Genomic DNA, 20,782 nt, shown 5'->3' with positions numbered 1-20,782 from the left:
GGCCACCTCAACACCATCGGAGCTACTGCAACCCCCGACCTACTGTCTCCTTCCCCACAATCCTGTAGAATGTAAGAGTGCAAGGGCAGGGTCCTCGCCCCTCTGTATCAGTCTGTCATTGTTAGTTTTGTTTACTGTAAGTGATATTTGTATTCTGATGTAACCCCGTCCCATGTACAGCACCATGGAATTAATGGTGCTATATAAATAAGTAATAATAATAATAATAATAATAATATATGGAATTGCACTTTAAATACATTCAGTCTTAGACTGGCTAATGCTATAATCCTATAAATATGTACCATGGTATGATTGCTTGTTGGTTTCTCTCTTTGGCCAGATCCTTACAATAAGCAGACATATTAATTCAGGGAATGATACCCCTCTATATGGAGGTAATCATGATACGGTTCTTTTAGATCCAATATAGTGTTTTGAACAAATGGATGCATAATATTATTGGTACTATGTGTAGAGGTCATTTACTGTGCGATCCCTCACACAAGACGCACTAGTTGTTTTATGAAATTACTAGCTGTACTACCCGGCTTCGCCCGGGTTAATGACTGCTGTTAGCAAAATAGAATGTGTTAACAAAAATTTATTCTGCACACAAAAACCACAAAACAAATAGATAGAAATGTAATTATTAAAAGGCAAAAACTAAGCAAATAGAAGCATTTCACAACATATATTAGCTTTGTTATACTGAGAATGTCTTTGTTGCCTATATTAACCAATCAGAGCTCAGGTTAATTAACTGTAGCAAAATAGAAGCTGAGCTGTGATTGGTTGCTATTGGCAGCCTGATAAATCCCCAGCCAACAGGAAGCCCTCCCCCCTGGCAGTATATATTAGCTCACACATACACATAATAGACAGGTCATGTGACTGACAGCTGCCGTATTTCCTATATGGTACATTTGTTGCTCTTGTAGTTTGCTTATTAATCAGATTTTTATTTTTGAAGGACAATACCAGACTTGTGTGTGTTTTAGGGCGAGTTTTATGTGTCAAGTTGTGTGTGTTGAGTTGCGTGTGGCGACATGCATGTAGCGACTTTTGTGAGATGAGTTTTGTGTGGCGACATGCGTGTAGCAACATTTTGTGTGTTGAGTTGCATGTGACAGGTTAGTGTAGCAAGTTGTGTGCAGCAAGATTTGTGCATGGCGAGTTTTGCGCGTGGCGAGTTTTATGTGTGGTGCATTTTGAGTATGTGCAAGTTTTGTGTGAGGCAACTTTTGCATGTGGTGCAACTTTTGTACATGTGGCAATTTTTCTGTGTGTGCAAGTTTTGCATGAGGTGAGTTTTCCATGAGGTGAGTTTTGCACGTGTGGCGAGTTTTGCGTGAGCCTAGTTTTGCATATGGCGAGTTTTGCATGTAGCGAGTTTTGAGTGGTGACTTTTGTGTTTCGACTTTTATGTGGCGAGGTTGGTGTGTGTGTGTGGTGAAATGTGTGCTGAGGGTGGTATATGTGTTCAAGCACGTGGTAGTGTGTGGCGCATTTTGTGTTTGTGTTCATATCCCCGTGTGTGGTGAGTATCCCATGTCGGGGCCCCACCTTAGCAACTGTACGGTATATACTCTTTGTCGCCATCGCTCTCATTCTTTAAGTCCTCATTGTTCACATCTGGCAGCTGTCAATTTTCCTCCAACACTTTTCCCTTCACTTTTTCCCCATTATGTAGATAGGAGCAAAATTGTTTGGTGAATTGGAACGCGCGGGGTTAAAATTTCACCTCACAACATAGCCTATGACGCTCTCGGGGTCCAGACGTGTGACTGTGCAAAATTTTGTGGCTGTAGCTGCGACGGTACAGATGCCAATCCCGGACATACACACATACATACATACACACATTCAGCTTTATATATTAGATATACCTGTATGTAATCTCCTGTATATAGTATATACCTGTGTGTCATCTCACCTATATATAGTATATATCTGTGTGTCATCTCCTGTATATAGTATATACCTGTATGTCATCTCCTCCTATACATAGCATATACCTGTGTCATCTCCTCCTGTATATACTATATACCTGTAGGTAATCTGCTCCTGTATATAGTATATACCTGTGTGTCATCTCCTCCTGTATATAGTATATACCTGTATGTCATCTCCTCCTGTATGTAGTATGTACCTGTATGTCATCTCCTCCTCTATATAGTATATACCTGTGTGTCATCTCTCCTGTATATAGTATATATCTGTGTGTCATCTCCTCCTGTATATAGTATATACCTGTGTGTCATCTCCCCTGTAAATAGTATATACCTGTGTGTCATCTCCTGTATATAGTATATAGCTGTATGTCATCTCCTCCTGTATTAGCCCTCGTTCACACGTTATTTGGTCAGTATTTTTACCTCAGTATTTGTAAGCTAAAATGGCAGCCTGATAAATCCCCAGCCAACAGTAAGCCCACCCCCTGGCAGTATATATTAGCTCACACATACACATAATAGACTGGTCATGTGACTGACAGCTGCCGGATTCCTATATGGTACATTTGTTGCTCTTGTAGTTTGTCTGCTTATTAATCAGATTTTTATTTTTGAAGGATACCAGACTTGTGTGTGTTTTAGGGCGAGTTTCGTGTGTCAAGTTGTGTGTGTTGAGTTGCGTGTGGCGACATGCATGTAGGGACTTTTGTGAGATGAGTTTTGTGTGGCGACATGCGTGTAGCAACTTTTTGTGTGTCGAGTTGCATGTGACAGGTTAGTGTAGCAAGTTGTGTGCAGCAAGTTTTGCGCATGGCGAGTTTTGCGCGTGGCGAGTTTTATGTGTGGTGCCTTTTGAGTATGTGCAAGTTTTGTGTGAGGCAACTTTTGCATGTGTTGCAACTTTTGTGCATGTGGCAATTTTTCTGCGTGTGGCAATTTTTCTGCGTGTGCAAGTTTTGCGTGTGGCGAGTTTTGCACGTGTGGCGAGTTTTGCATGTGGAGAGTTTTGCGCGTGGCGAGTTTTGAGCGGCGACTTTTGTGTTTCTACTTTTATGTGGCGAGGTTGGTGTATGTGTGGTGAAATGTGCACTGAGGGTGGTATATGTGTTCGAGCACGTGGTAGTGTGTGGCGCATTTTGTGTGTGTGTTCATATCCCCGTGGTGGTGTGATTATCCCATGTTGGGGCCCCACCTTAGCAACTGTACAGTATATACTCTTTGGTGCCATCGCTGTCATTCTTTAAGTCCCCCTTGTTCACATCTGGCAGCTGTTAATTTGCCTCCAACACTTTTCCTTTCATTTTTTCCCCATTATGTAGATAGGGGCAAAATTGTTTGGTGAATTGGAAAGCGCGGGGTTAAAATTTCACCTCACAATATAGCTTTGACGCTCTCAGGGTCCAGACGTGTGACTGTGCAAAATTTTGTGCCTGTAGCTGCGACGCCTCCAACACTTTTCCTTTCACTTTTTCCCCATTATGTAGATAGGGGCAAAATTGTTTGGTGAATTGGAAAGCGCGGGGTTAAAATTTCACCTCACAACATAGCCTATGACGCTCTCGGGGTCCAGACGTGTGACTGTGCAAAATTTTGTGGCTGTAGCTGCTACGGTTCAGATGCCAATCCCGGACATACATACATACATACATACATACACACACACACACATTCAGCTTTATATATTAGATATGTTGTTTTTTCTTTTAAAATAATTTTGACAATAAATTATATTCGGTTTTAAAAATCCCACTAAGTGTTAACTTCTGTTTGCCTGTTGCCCTAAATGTAGGGTACATATGGGGACCGTGTGATTTATATTACTGCTTGTGACACTATATGAAAGGACACTCCTTGTTTGATCCTATAGGTACTAGCCATGCAGGGCGCCAAAACTTTTGTATCAACTCATTTTCCTTTTTGTAATTTTTACAATGTAAAAGATGAAAATATAATTATTTTTTGCTTAAAATATAAAGGGAATGTGTCATCTTTAACTTTAGTAATGTTGACCAGCGGTGCCTAAACGTTTACATGCCACTGTATGTGTGTATAGATATATATATAATGTAATACCGTACAGAATTTTTAATACTGTTATCATATCTGACAAATGATAAATGCGGCATCTCACCTGTCAGCTAAGTAGTCATTTCCAGTCCTGGTCCAGATGTGACAGGCAGAAATTGTCGAAATATTCTTCACAGCAGACTGTAGTATTCACACCGATCTAACGTCAAGAGTAAAGTGAGCGGAAATCAGCTGCGCGTGCAGTTATCTAGGCTAGTACTGTCTGTGACATCATCAGTTCTATTTGTCTGTGACATCATCAGTTCTATTATGACATCATCAGTTCTATTTGTCTGTGACATCATCAGCTGCATTGCTGCCCACAACGTCAGCAGCTGTAGAAATGATTCATCCTATACAGTATATTCAGTATATTGTTTTGAAAGACACAATGTTAACCCTTTCCTGTCATCTCTCTGCTTTTTCATTCACTAATGGAAGGTACTACTTTGTTTCACGACATGAAAAGGCTTTCACGCCAAGATGGTGGTGCTACGAGCTCCCCTCTCTCACCTAGCCCACTCCAGCTGCAGCACAGAATTGGGGGTCCGGATTGATGGGGATATCTACTTAGATGCCACAGTCAATAGTGATCATGGCATCCGGAAGTCTGACAGAAGGAAGAGACAAGGCCTTATACTTTGCCTGACAGATTCATAGTGATTGGTAACAATGCCTTGTAATGTAATGCCTTGTAATGTAATCATTAAATCCACAGGTTCAGTGGATAATCAGGAGAAAAAAATATTTTATAAAAATATAGTTGTGCTGAAGTGTCGGTACATTATGGTCTGAAATTGCTACATTAATGTCCAGGGTGAATCCGACCTAATGTGAGAATTTTAGATCACATATATATAATGTAATACCGTACAAAATTAGTAATACCGTTATCATACCTGACAAATGATAAATGTGGCATCTTACCTGTCAGCCAAGTAGTCAATTCCAGTCCTGGTCCAGAAGTTGTAGCCAAAAAGTATAGAAATATTCTACAGAGCAAACTATACGATTCACACCGATCTAACATCAAGAGCAAAGTGAGCAGAAATCAGCTGCGCGTGTGTCAGCTAGTTCTGTCTGTGACATCATCAGTTCTATTATGACATCATCAGTTCTATAGTTCTATCATCAGTCACCTTCTAGTTCTTCCGTTCATTGCCTGTATATGCTGGCTGTACATACACCAGATATAGGCATGTTACATGGGGAAGCTGTTCTATAAGACTGTTACATGTGTGATTATATAGCAGCAGACATATTGGGGCACTGTTATATCAGTAGTGTCATCAGATCACTGTGTAAAACTGTCACTACTGTTGTGAATGCAGTTATCTTATCATGACCACCATTGTCTGGTATTACACTGGCCCAGTGATCGCACATGTCTGACTTCTGGGTTATGTGCGGCTTATTACTACTGTGAAGAAGTATAAGATGCCATTTTGATAAATGCATCTCACTACATGTAAGTGACATAACTAGAGTATGATGGGCCACAGTGCAAGATTTAGACTAGGGCCCTCTATCCTCTATGTATTTATATATGCGCCCTCCATCCTGGTATATATATCCCCCGCTCTGCCGCTATTATTTAATGTATAAAAAAATTAACCATTATACTCACTAGGGATGTACATAGAGGTCATGTGGCACCATAGCAGAAGTATAATGCACTCTCCATAGTCCTCCATATAGTATAACGCACAGCCCATAATCCTTTCTATAGTATCATGCACCTCCATAGTCCTCCATATGGTATAATGCATCCCAAAGTCCTCCATATAATATACTGCACAGCCCATAGTCCTACACATAGTATAATGAACTGTCCATAGTCCTCCATATAGTATAATGCATCTCCATATTAGTATAATACACAGCCCATAGTCCTCCATATGGTATAATGCACCTCAATGCTAGTATAATGCATAGCTCATATCCTTCTTATAGTATAATTCACAACCCATAGTCCTCCATAAAGTAAAATGTACAGCCCATAGTCCACCATAAATTAAAACGCGCAGCCCATAGTCATTCATACAGTATAATGCACAGCCCATAATCATAAAGTATAATGCACAGCCCATAGTCATCCATAAAGTATAATGAACAGCCTATAATCATCCATACAGTATAATGCACAGCCCATAATCATCTATAAAGTATAATGCACAGCCCTTAGTCATCCATAAAGTATAATGTACAGCCCATAATCATCTATAAATTGTAATGCACAGCCCATAGTCCACCATAAATTAAAATGCATAGCCCATAGTCATTCATACAGTATAATGCACTGCCCATAATCATAAAGTATAATGTACTGCCCATAATCATCCATACAGTATACTGCACAGCCTATAGTTATCAATAAAGTACAATGCACAGCCCATAGTCATCCATAAAGTATAATGCACATCCCATAGTCATCCATAAATTATAATTCACAGCCCATAGCCATCTCTAAAGTATAATGCGCAGCCCATAGCCATCCATAAAGTTGAATGCACCTCATAGCCACCCATAAAGTATAATGCACCTCATAGTCTTTCATAAAGTATAATGCACAGCCCATAATCATCCATGTAGTAATGTTTCCACCATGTACTCATTAGTTAAAAAAATACTCATCTTCCCTCCGTTCCCTTCTGAAGCTGGCAGCTGACTTCAGTGTGCAAGCAATTGGAGTGCAAGACGTCACTTCCATGCACCGCTAGTCACATGCACGACGACGTCAGCGGCTGGCCTCTGATTGGCCAGCAGCATGTATTGTCACGCACAGACCCATCTAAGGACACACATCCAGTTGAAGTTCCTGCTGTCAATGGCAGGCACCCACCCGCATAGGCCCAGTTGCAGTCATGACCACTGCAACCGGGGTCATTACGCCCTGCCCGTGATCAAGAATTTATCCTGCAGCTAGGTGATAAAAGTATTGGACCAGTGCTAAAAGTGCTAAAAGTGCATGTGTGGCACCCCAGGAGATCGAGTACCACAGTAGTGCTGCCTTTCTCACGGGGAGGGTATTGCTATGCCTGAAAACAAGAGGAATTCTTTTGGCAAGTAAATCCCACACACAACACCTTCTGAATCCAGGCCAAGAGGGGGAGCTCAAAACCCTGTTTTAGAGCAGCTTCCCTATATCCATCCTAATCTGGAGGATGAGTCAGCCAGTCTGAGGGAGACACTGAGTAAGAGCAGACGTCTGGAGCAGACAGGAAAGGAGCAGAGGAGAGATTGAGGGCTCTAGGAGGCGACAATTAGGCCTCTAAGAGCCAGAGTGCAGAAACCGGGCACCGGGAGCCCAAGGTTGTGGATAGCTGTAAGGTCCACAGCAGAGCCGGAGGGCATAGGACTATAAGTATACTGCCCTTACCATACCTGAGGCACAGCAGCAAATAGAGCTAGGAGTCACCGTGTCAGAGACCCCCAAGAGTACACCTCAAGCTGCCTGCCATGCAGGTTCTGTCCCAGGACAGGAGAGAGAAAGGAGTAATTTGCCAGCAAACCACAGGTAGCAAGGTGTTATGATCCTGGTGGTTAGAACACATGAACTGACCTGATAAGTAAACCCAAAAATAAGGACAAGCTCTGGGAATGTGGGAACTTTACTGACCGCAATTCTGATCCTATCAAACCACACTATAGGCAGCCGTGAAGCGTTCCTAACTCGGCCTAGACACCTCGTTCACAGCCTGAGAAACTAGCTACCCCTAGAGAGAAACAAAGCCTCACTTGCCTCAGAGAAATTTTCCCCAAAGTGAAAGCAGCCCCCCACAAATAATAATGGTGAGTTTAAGGGGAAAACACAAACATAGAAATGAAAATAGGTTTTAGCAAATGAGGCCCGCTAATAACTAAATAGTCAGAAGATAGCAAGGAATCTGTGCGGTCAGTATAAAATACTACAAAAGTATCCACGCAGAGAATACAAAAAGACCCCCACACCGACTCATGTGAGGGGCGCAACTCCGCACCCCAGAGCTTCCAGCTAGCAATCAAATAGCATATAAGCAAGCTGGACTGAACTCATAACATACTGAGAAACATTTTCAAATAGAAATGAGCAAAAATGGACTAGCATGAACTTAGCTTCACCACGAGGAGACAGGTCACAAGGGAAGTCCCAGAGAGATCTGAACCAGTACTGAATACAACGACAGCAGGCAACAAGTAAAGGTCCAGATGGAATTAAATAGGCAGCAGGCCTAGCAGGAAACGAGGCAGCTGGAGTCCAGCTACAGACCAGCCATAACACTAAAAACCACCAGAGGGAGCCCATGCACAGAACTCACAAAGTACCACTCATGACCACAGGAGGGAGCCCGAGAACGGAATTCACAACAGTACCCCCCCCTTGAGGAGGGGTCACCGAACCCTCACCAGAGCTCCCAGACCGATCAGGACGAGCCAAATGAAAGGCACGAACCAAATCGGCAGCATGGACATCAGAGGCAACAACCCAGGAATTATCCTCCTGACCATAGCCCTTCCATTTAACCAAGTACTGAAGCTTCCGTCTCGAAATACAAGAATCCAAGATCTTCTCCACCACATACTCCAATTCTCCCTCGACCAACACCGGAGCAGGAAGGTCAACAGACGGAACCACAGGCACCACATACCTCCGCAACAATGACCTATGGAACACATTATGAATGGCAAAAGATGCTGGGAGGTCCAAACGAAATGACACCAGATTGAGGATTTACAAAATCTTATAAGGACCGATGAAACGAGGTTTGAACTTAGGAGAGGAAACCTTCATAGGAACATAACGAGATGACAACCATACCAAATCCCCCACACGAAGTCGGGGACCCACACAGCGACGGCGATTAACAAAGCGCTTGGCCTTCTCCTGTGACAACGTCAAATTGTCCACTACGTGGTTCCAAATCTGCTGCAACCTATCCACCACAGAATCCACCCCAGGACAGTCAGAAGGTTCAACCTGACCTGAGGAAAAACGAGGATGAAAACCAGAATTACAAAAAAAAGGCGAAACCAAAGTAGCAGAACTAGCCCGATTATTGAGGGCGAACTCAGCCAATGGCAAAAAAGTCACCCAATCATCCTGATCAGCAGAAACAAAACATCTCAGATAAGTTTCCAAGGTCTGATTCGTACGTTCGGTTTGGCCATTCGTCTGAGGATGGAAGGCCGAAGAAAAAGACAAATCAATGCCCATCTTAGCACAAAAGGACCGCCAAAATCTGGACACAAACTGGGATCCTCTGTCAGACACAATGTTCTCCGGAATACCATGCAAACGGACCACATTCTGAAAAAACAGCGGAACCAAATCAGAGGAGGAGGGCAACTTAGGCAAAGGCACCAAATGGACCATTTTAGAAAAACGATCACAAACCACCCAGATGACAGACATCCTCTGAGAGACTGGAAGATCCGAAATAAAATCCATGGAAATATGCGTCCAAGGCCTCTTCGGGACAGGCAAAGGCAAAAGCAATCCACTGGCACGAGAACAGCAAGGCTTGGCCCGAGCACAAATCCCACAGGACTGCACAAAGGAACGCACATCCCGCGACAAAGAAGGCCACCAAAAGGACCTAGCCACCAAATCCCTGGTACCAATGATCCCAGGATGACCCGCTAACACTGAAGAATGAACCTTTGGAATAACTCTACTGGTCCATCTATCCGGGACAAACAGTCTCTCCGGTGGACAACGGTCAGGTCTATCGGCCTGAAACTCCTGCAGCACCCGCCGCAAATCAGGGGAGATGGCAGACAAGATCACCCCCTCTCTGAGGATACCAGCCGGCTCAGAAACTCCCGGAGAGTCAGGCACAAAATTCCTAGAAAGGGCATCAGCCTTCACATTCTTTGAGCCCGGAAGGTATGAAACCACGAAATCAAAACGGGAGAAAAACAGCGACCATCGAGCTTGTCTAGGATTTAACCGCTTGGCAGACTCGAGATAAATCAAATTCTTGTGATCCGTCAAGACCACCACGCGATGCTTGGCTCCCTCAAGCCAATGTCGCCACTCCTCGAATGCCCACTTCATTGCCAACAACTCCCGATTACCAACATCATAATTCCGCTCGGCAGGCGAAAACTTTCTTGAAAAGAAAGCACATGGTCTCATCACCGAGCCATCAGAGCTTCTCTGTGACAATACAGCCCCTGCTCCAATCTCAGAAGCATCAACCTCGACCTGAAAGGGAAGAGAGACATCAGGCTGACGCAAGACAGGAGCCAAAGAGAACCGATGTTTGAGCTCCTGAAAGGCCTCAACGGCCGCAGAAGACCAATTAGTCACATCAGCACCCTTTCTAGTCAAATCCGTCAAAGGCTTAACCACACTAGAAAAATTAGTGATGAAGCGCCGGTAAAAATTAGCAAAGCCCAAGAACTTCTGAAGGCTCTTCACCGATGTAGGTCATAGATGGCCTGGACTTTAACTGGATCCATCTCGATAGTAGAAGGGGAAAAAATAAAGCCCAAAAAGGAAACCTTCTGGACTCCAAAGAGACATTTAGAGCCCTTCACAAACAAGGCATTGGCACTCAGGACCTGAAACACCATCCTGACCTGCTTCACATGAGACTCCCAATCATCAGAAAAGACCAAAATATCATCCAGGTACACAATCATGAATCTATCCAGATACTCTCGGAAGATGTCGTGCATGAAGGACTGAAACACGGAAGGGGCATTAGAAAGCCCAAAAGGCATCACCAAGTACTCAAAATGACCTTCGGGCGTATTAAATGCTGTCTTCCATTCATCGCCCTGCTTTATACGCACAAGATTATAAGCTCCTCGAAGATCTATCTTGGTGAACCAACTAGCCCCCCTAATCCGAGCAAACAGATCGGACAGCAGAGGCAAAGGGTACTGAAATTTGACCATGATTTTATTTAGAAGGCGATAATCTATACAGGGTCTCAGAGAACTATCCTTCTTGGCCACAAAAAAGAACCCTGCACCCAAAGGTGACGAGGACGGACGAATATGCCCTTTCTCCAAAGACTCCTTTATATAGCTCCGCATAGCGGTATGTTCTGGTACAGATAAATTAAAAAGTCGACCCTTAGGGAACTTACTACCAGGAACCAAATTTATGGCACAATCACAATCCCTATGAGGAGGTAGGGCACTGGATTTGGGCTCATCAAATACATCCTGGTAATCTGACAAAAATTCAGGGACTTCAGAAGGAGTAGAAGAAGCAATTGACACCAAAGGAACCCCTTGACAACCCCAACTTGACACAGACATTGCTTTCCAATCCAGGACTGGATTATGAACCTGCAGCCATGGCAGACCCAACACGACAACATCATGCAAATTATGTAACACCAGAAAGCAAATAACCTCCTGATGTGCAGGAGTCATGCACATAGTCACTTGAGTCCAGTACTGAGGCTTATTCTTGGCCAATGGCGTAGCATCAATTCCCTTTAGTGGAATAGGGAATTGCAATGGCTCCAAGATAAAACCACAGCGCCTGGCAAATGACAAATCCATCAAATTCAGGGCAGCGCCTGAATCCACAAAAGCCATAACAGAGTAGGATGACAGAGAGCAAATCAAAGTAACAGACAAAATGAATTTAGGCTGTACAGTACCAATGGTGACAGACTTAGCGAACCTCTTTGTGCGCTTAGAACAATCAGAGATAACATGAGTGGAGTCACCACAGTAAAAGCACAACCCATTCTGACGTCTGTGATTTTGCCGTTCAATTCTGGTCAGAATCCTGTCACATTGCATAGACTCAGGCTTCTGTTCAGAAAACACCGCCAGATGGTGCACAGGTTTGCGCTCCTGCAAACGCCGATCAATTTGAATGGCCAAAGACATTGACTCATTCAGACCCGCAGGCGTGGGGAACCCCACCATAACATCCTTAAGGGCTTCAGAAAGACCCTTTCTGAAAATCGCTGCCAGGGCTCACTCATTCCATTGAGTGAGCACAGACCACTTCCTAAACTTCTGACAGTAAACCTCTGCTTCATCCTGACCCTGAGAGAGAGCCAGCAAAATCTTTTCTGCCTGGTCTACTAGATTAGGTTCCTCATAAAGCAATCCAAGCGCCAGAAAAAACGCATCCACATTTAGCAATGCAGGATCTCCTGGCGCCAGGGAGAATGCCCAATCTTGAGGGTTACCACGTAACAAAGGAATAATAATTTTAACTTGCTGAGCAGGGTCACCAGAGGAACGAGGTCTCAGAGAAAGAAACAATTTGCAATTATTTTTGAAATTCAAAAACCTAGATCTATCTCCAGAGAACAGCTCAGAAATTGGTATTTTAGGTTCTGACATAGGACTGCGAACTACATAATCCTGAATACTTTGTATACTTGTAGCAAGCTAATCCACACAAGAGGACAGACCTTGAATGTCCATATCTGCAGCTGAGTCCTGAACCACCCAGAGATTAAGGGGAGGAGAGAGGCTAAACACACTGCAGAGGAAAAAAAAACCTCAGAGCTTCTCTTATCCCTCTTTTGCGATGCATTAACACTTTACGGGCCTGCTGTACTGTTATGATCCTGGTGGTTAGAACACATGAACTGACCTGATAAGTAAACCCAAAAATAAGGACAAGCTCTGGGAATGTGGGAACTTTACTGACCGCAATTCTGATCCTATCAAATCACACTATAGGCAGCCATGGAGCGTTCCTAACTCAGCCTAGACGCCTCATTCACAGCCTGAGAAACTAGCTACCCCTAGAGAGAAACAAAGCCTCACTTGCCTCAGAGAAATTTTCCCCAAAGTGTAAGCAGCCCCCCACAAATAATAATGGTGAGTTTAAGGGGAAAACACAAACATAGAAATGAAAATAGGTTTTAGCAAATGAGGCCCGCTAATAACTAAATAGTCAGAAGATAGCAAGGAATCTGTGCGGTCAGTATAAAATACTACAAAAGTATCCACGCAGAGAATACAAAAAGACCCCCACACCGACTCACGATGTGAGGGGCGCAACTCCGCACCCCAGAGCTACCAGCAAGCAATCAAATAGCATATAAGCAAGCTGGACTGAACTCATAACATACTGAGAAACATTTTCAAATAGAAATGAGCAAAAATGGACTAGCATGAACTTAGCTTCACCACGAGGAGACAGGTCACAAGGGAAGTCCCAGAGAGATCTGAACCAGTACTGAATACAACGACAGCAGGCAACAAGTAAAGGTCCAGATGGAGTTAAGTAGGCAGCAGGCCTAGCAGGAAACGAGGCAGCTGGAGTCCAGCTACAGACCATCTGTAACACTAAAAACCACCAGAGGGAGCCCATGAACAGAACTCACAAAGTACCACTCATGACCACAGGAGGGAGCCCGAGAACGGAATTCACAACAGCAAGGTACGAGAAACCCAGCGCATAGTGGACCTGCCTGCCAAGGGAATTTCCACTTGTTTTCAGGCTGCCTGGGCTTCTTTTGTACCTGTGGCCAGTACCCTGGACTGTGGACTACTACCACCTGTAAACCAGGTAAAGACTTTACAACTCCGTGTCCTCCACTTATTCATCGGCATACACCATCCTTGCCACGCACCTTGGGAGCCCTGGGGACCCCGCTTCACCTGTGGGAAGCATTACCATCTTGCTGCAACAACATCACCCCATAGGACCCCTTTAAGCAGCGTCGGTCTCTATTGACCGAGAACCACAGGTGGCGTCACGACTCACGAACGATAAACTTTATTCACATTCCCCTTAAACGACCTTTCCCATTTTTATTACCCCACGGTCCTGGCGGGCGACTCACATGAACTTTAAATACAGCGCTATTTGTCAGTGTTAAATGCCTCCCTGTCCTCCTGACTATTAACTGCCCAAATTTGTTAAGACATGTAACCCACTTAAAGGGAACCTGTCATGTAAAAAAAATACTTTTAATCCGCAGATATGTGGTTAATCTGCAGGTTAATAGCGTTCTGAGTATGTCTGGTGCCAGCACTTAGACTCCCGTTGCTGGGAAATGGACTTTATTCATTCCAGTAGCCTTGGATTTCATGTCATAGGGCTGTGGCCTCTGTCATGGCTCAGTACACAGTGAGTGGCAGCTGGAACCGCGCCCCGGCACTGACTGACAACCAATGTTTTTTACATGACAGGTTCTCTTTAAAGTTCTAAAATTGGAAAGTTTTTCCCTATCTGAGATATATAGGATAAGTTTTTTATTGCTGGGGGTCCGACCACTAGGACCCCCAAAGATCCCAAGAACCAGGGCTCCATTCATTCTGAGAGTGCCAAAAACCAGCCATGTGCAAAGCTCAGCGATCTCTAGCACTCAGCAATATCCTGTGCTCAGCGATCTCCTGTGCTCAGCGATCTCCAGCGCTCAGCAATCTCCAGCGCTCAGCAATCTCCAGCGCTCAGCAATATCCAGAGCTCAGCAATCTCCAGTGCTCCTATTAAAAATATCTACACATGTTCAGTATTTGCAGCAGAGAAATCTGCTGCAAACACTAATGTGTTGGCAGCATAAAATACATGCATTTTAATGTGTTTTTATTGTATTTTTTACTTATTTTTGCATGCGGCATGGATGTATTTTTCCCATTCATTACTATGGGTGAAATCTGAAAGACAATACCTTGAGAAAGAGGGACGCTACCCTCGAAACGTGTCGGGATTGGCCCCTGTACACGTCCGTCAGTTACGGACAGGTGACGTCACCAGTTTACCACGCCCCCCGCTCACCTCGCGACGCTGTCGGCGGCGCCATCGGCCGTGGCTCAACGCTGACACACGGCGGCGGAGGTTTTCTGACTCCGGGGGACTGTAACCTCAGGGAGGACGCTCCCATTGCTAAAGATCCCTGGACTGTGAGGAAGGACATCGCCAGACAAGTAGCTACTTTTTTCCAACAGGACGTTACTTCATGCTGTAAGTGCCGTTCAGCGCATCAACCTTTACAATACTTATTGAAATCTGAAAGAATCGACATGCTGCAGATTCAACCCCTTAGTGACTGAGCAAATTTTGACCTTAGTGACCAAGCTAATTTTTTCAATTCTGACCACTGTCACTTTTTGTGGCAAAAACTCTGGAACGCTTCAACAGATCCCCGTGATTCTGAGATTGTTTTTTTTGTGACATATTGTACTCCATGATAGTGGTAAAATTTATTCTATATGATTTATGTTTATTTATGAAAAAAAATGGAAATTTGGCAAAAATGTTGAACATTTTGCAATTTTCAAACTTTAATTTTTTTGTACTCTTAAAAAAAGAGAGAGATGTCACACAAAACAGTCCATAAATAAAATTTTCCACATGTCTTCTTTAGATCAGCACAACTTTGGAAACATATATATTTTTTAAGAAGTTATAAGGGTAATTTGACCAGCAATTTCTAATTTTTTCAACAAAATTTACAAAACCATTTTTAAAGGGACTACACATTTGAAGTGACTTTGAGGGATCTATGTGACAGAAAATACCCAAAAGTGACACCATTCTAAAATCTTCACCCTCTCAAGGTGCTCAAAATCACATTCAAGAAGCTTATTAACCCTTCAGTTGCTTCACGAGAACTAAAGCAATGTGGAAGGAAAAAATGAACATTTAACTTTTTTCACAAAAAATTTACTTTAGACCCAAACTATTAAATTTTTCACAAGGATATCGGGAGAAAATGTATCACAAAATGTGTTGTGCAATTTCTCCTGAGTTCGCCAATACCCCATATGTTGGGGAAATCACAGTGGGGCTCGGAAGGGAAGTGGCACCGTTTGACTTTTTGAACACAAAATTGGCTGGAATTGAGAGCGAATGCCATGTCGCATTTGGAGAAACCCTGTTGTGCCTAAATGGTAGAAACTCCCAACAAGTGACCCTATTTTTCAAACCGCACCCCTCAAGGATTTCATCCAGGGGTATAGTGAGCATTTTGAACCCACAGGTACGACAGAATTTGATAACATTAGGTTGTCACATTGAATATGTCGTCTTTAGTGTTGAGCACAAGTGCTCGCTCCCTCAGTTCGCATTAGGTGCTTGGGTAATCACCAAATATCGCTGGTGCTCAAGTCCTTGCCCTGCATGTTTCGTGGCTTTACACACTGAAAAAAAATACAGGAATCACGATATTATGTGCGTACCTGAACACCCGATGCAAACTCGAGTAGCGAGCCCTTGCACTCAACAATAGCCGTCATATCGTCATCATTCTTTTTTACTTTTGAAAAAATCAATTCTAACCCCAACCCTAACACAATCCTAACCCAACCCTAACCCAACCCTATCCCAACCCTAACCCAACCCTATCCCAACCCTAACCCCAACCCTAACACAACCTTAACCCTAACACCAGCCCTAACCCAAACCCCAACCCTAACTGCAAAAAATGGAAAAAATAACATTTATTTATTTTATCATTTTTTTTCTAAATAAGGGGTGACTAACGGGGGTTTGACTTACTTTTTTTTATTTTGATCACTGTGATATTGTCTATCACAGTGATCAACAGGAATGATGGAGAGATCAAATTTTTGTCGTTTTCCTACTTTTATACAATAAATATTCTGCTAAAAAATTGTTTGTTTTCACATTGTTATATGTGGAGAGTTATAATTTTAATGCTTTTTCTGGCAGCAGAGCTATGTGACAGCTATTTAGGGTGTTCATAATTATGCAAGCTCATTGTTTTAGTTTTTTATTTTTATTTTTCCACCCCAAAAGATTTCAGTCTATTTATCAATTCAGTTGTACAGATGGGTGACATTAAAGATGGAACAATTTCTGTAATTAATATTTATATATATATATATATATATATATATATATATATATATATATATATATATATATATATTTATTTATTTATTATTATTTTTTGCATGACAAAAACCTAGCATTTTAACAATGGTGTGTAAACTTTTTACATCCATTGTCCAGTTGTGGCCAAAAGTATTTCAGCAATAAAATACTTGGCACTCAGAAGAACTTTGTGGTGAAGAAAAACATCATTTATTCAGTGCATCCAGTTCAACATGAACGTTTTCGGTCCAAACATAGGGCCTTCATCAGACAGGATTTTTGAATACTGTAATATACATATACAAAAAAATACAAAAGAATTTTTTTAGAGACAAAATTCATGATGCACTTTGAGGATACAATGCATTCAAAGATATGCAGCACAAAAAACCAAACATCACTGGTAAAAGTGACCAAACAACAATAGTGACGGACTTTGGTGAATCCTGACTTGGAGCGTGAGATGTGAGCTTCATTTTGAAGAAACAGAGAGCTGTGAATGTGTTGATAAGAGGATTACGATAAGGTGACCATGCTAGGTCTGGATAAGGACCTGCCAGAGTGGTGAGATAATGGTGAGATTGCCCCTGAATCATGCAGGGTGAGCTGCCTAAAATACAAGAATACAGACACGTAAAATATGTGACAACATAAGAGGATACATAAAGGTATATCAAGACATCAGGCTGCCATATATACGAGTAAGTGCTAAAGTATATAACGTGTGTGACCACCGGAGCTGCGTCAAAACCCTATGGATGTGTAAACAGTCCCCCCTCAAGGAGTAATACTATTATGTACCTGGAATACACAATATGTCTGTATGGGCCCACGGATGGTGCCAGAATCAGACAAAGTCCAGGAGGTGTGGTACCGTCTAAGAAGAAGGACATCATGTGGTAAGTGTAAGAAAATGCCAATAGGCACTATAGAGGACCCATGGAAGGGGACACATTACCTTATATAGTATGTAAGAATGCGCTGCAAAAAAGGGGCGAGATGCTCGCTGGTGCAGGGAGCGCTGCAAGAAATGAAGGTAGTGCCAAATAAATGAATAGTCCGGGCACGAGGGGTAAAGGCAGGATATAAATAAATGCCAATAGGCACTATAGAGGAACCATGGTAAAACCTGAGCAGGAGGACACAATACCTTGTGTGATATGCAGAACTGCGCTGCCAATGGGCGAGGTGCTCGCTAATGAGGAGAGCGCTGAAAGAAATAAAGGTGGTGCCAATTAAGTGAATACTCCGGGCATGAGGAGTAAGGATAGGGGGGTGACTGAGCGCCGCTGTACCTGGTGCTGCGGAGGAGAATGGCGCCGAACTGCAGAGGGTCCTCCCGGAAATGCTGGCACTCCAGCGGTACTTCCGGGTTTATGTGAGCGCCGACAGGGGGTCAGCTGACCCGCTGCGTCATCGGCGTCACATGACGGTGCCGGCCGCGCATGCGCAGGATAGATGGCAACAGTAGGGGAGCGCTGGGCAGATATATAAGCCCAATGGCGCCTGTATATTACATATAGTGTACTAATGTACCGCGCAGCTAAAGTATAAGTGACAATGCCACCTGGGGAGATTTTGTGGGCACTGAAACAGATAAATGAGGAATGAGAAGCTATGTGGGAGCTATATGTACACATAAGGGGTTAAGTCAGTCAAACCCAGGGGGATCCCTAATGGTGGTCACACAACTGTAATATAGAGACAATACTAATACTCTATATTCAACTGGCCTGGTGTGGAAATACTATACCATGTGAAGGATAGTCGGTGCTCGGTGCATAGTAGTGCAGCTAGCGATTCTGTGAGGATATAGAAGGGGGAAATAAAATCAATATAGCATACAAAACATAACCGGAATCACAATGCAATATTCACAGTAATTTTACAAAAAAGCTGAGACGTCGTAGTCCCTATTCAATCCCTTTGGTTCTAAAGTCTGCAACGTGTAGATCCAAAAAGATTCCCTTCTCTGGAGCATTTTGGTACGGTTCTCCCCAGGTGGCATTGTCACTTATACTTTAGCTGCGCGGTACATTAGTACACTATATGTAATATACAGGCGCCATTGGGCTTATATATCTGCCCAGCGCTCCCCTACTGTTGCCATCTATCCTGCGCATGCGCGGCCGGCACCGTCATGTGACGCCGATGACGCAGCGGGTCAGCTGACCCCCTGTCGGCGCTCACATAAACCCGGAAGTACCGCTGGAGTGCCAGCATTTCCGGGAGGACCCTCTGCAGTTCGGCGCCATTCTCCTCCGCAGCACCAGGTACAGCGGCGCTCAGTCACCCCCCTATCCTTACTCCTCATGCCCGGAGTATTCACTTAATTGGCACCACCTTTATTTCTTTCAGCGCTCTCCTCATTAGCGAGCACCTCGCCCATTGGCAGCGCAGTTCTGCATATCACACAAGGTATTGTGTCCTCCTGCTCAGGTTTTACCATGGTTCCTCTATAGTGCCTATTGGCATTTATTTATATCCTGCCTTTACCCCTCGTGCCCGGACTATTCATTTATTTGGCACTACCTTCATTTCTTGCAGCGCTCCCTGCACCAGCGAGCATCTCGCCCCTTTTTTGCAGCGCATTCTTACATACTATATAAGGTAATGTGTCCCCTTCCATGGGTCCTCTATAGTGCCTATTGGCATTTTCTTACACTTACCACATGATGTCCTTCTTCTTAGACGGTACCACACCTCCTGGACTTTGTCTGATTCTGGCACCATCCGTGGGCCCATACAGACATATTGTGTATTCCAGGTACATAATAGTATTACTCCTTGAGGGGGGACTGTTTACACATCCATAGGGTTTTGACGCAGCTCCCGTGGTCACACACGTTATATACTTTAGCACTTACTCGTATATATGGCAGCCTGATGTCTTGATATACCTTTATGTATCCTCTTATGTTGTCACATATTTTACGTGTCTGTATTCTTGTATTTTAGGCAGCTCACCCTGCATGATTCAGGGGCAATCTCACCATTATCTCACCACTCTGGCAGGTCCTTATCCAGACCTAGCATGGTCACCTTATCGTAATCCTCTTATCAACACATTCACAGCTCTCTGTTTCTTCAAAATGAAGCTCACATCTCACGCTCCAAGTCAGGATTCACCAAAGTCCGTCACTACTGTTGTTTGGTCACTTTTACCAGTGATGTTTGGTTTTTTGTGCTGCATATCTTTGAATGCATTGTATCCTCAAAGTGCATCATGAATTTTGTCTCTAAAAAAATTCTTTTGTATTTTTTTGTATATGTATGTTACAGTATTCAAAAATCCTGTCTGATGAAGGCCCTATGTTTGGACCGAAAACGTTCATGTTGAACTGGATGCACTGAATAAATGATGTTTTTCTTCACCACAAAGTTCTTCTGAGTGCCAAGTATATTATTGCTGATGTACTACGGGTTGGATACCTAACTTGAGCACCTCCCAGATACCCAGAGTGCCGTGCTTTACTATATTATAAAGTGGCCAAAAGTATTGACACCCCTGCAATTCTGTCAGATAAAACTCAGTTTCTTCCTGAAAATAATTACAATCACAAATTCTTTGTTATTATTATCCTCATTTAATTTGTCTTAAATGAAAAAACACAAAAAGAATTGTCCTAAAGCCAAATTGGATATAATTCCACACCAAACATAAAACAGGGGGTGGACAAAAGTATTGGCACTGTTCGAAAAATCATGTGATGCTTCTCTAATTTGTGTAATTAACAGCACCTGTAACTTACCTGTGGCACCTAACAGGTGTTGGCAATAACTAAATCACACTTGCAGCCAGTTGACATGGATTAAAATTGACTCAACCTCTGTCCTATGTCCTTGTGTGTGCCACATTGAGCATGGAGAAAAGAAAGACGACCAAAGAACTGTCTGAGGACTTGAGAAACCAAATCGTGAGGAAGCATGAGCAATCTCAAGGCTACAAGTCCATCTCCAAAGACCTGAATGTTCCTGTGTCTACCGTGCGCAGTGTCAT

The 20,782-nt window shown here is 43.3% G+C and overlaps 1 long non-coding RNA gene across 1 annotated transcript in view; it reads right to left on the bottom strand.

Annotated features, from left to right (window-relative positions):
- LOC143782879 (uncharacterized) overlaps positions 1–20,782 on the bottom strand; it is a 101,606-nt gene that overhangs the window by 18,733 nt on the left and 62,091 nt on the right. The window contains exon 15 of the long non-coding RNA XR_013217063.1: positions 4,087–4,182. This is a non-coding gene — a long non-coding RNA (uncharacterized LOC143782879). The remainder of the gene's footprint in view (positions 1–4,086; positions 4,183–20,782) is intronic.

The sequence above is a fragment of the Ranitomeya variabilis genome, chromosome 6, assembly GCF_051348905.1.
Source record: "Ranitomeya variabilis isolate aRanVar5 chromosome 6, aRanVar5.hap1, whole genome shotgun sequence".
Lineage (NCBI taxonomy): Eukaryota > Metazoa > Chordata > Amphibia > Anura > Dendrobatidae > Ranitomeya > Ranitomeya variabilis.
This window is presented reverse-complemented; position numbering and strand designations above follow the sequence as displayed.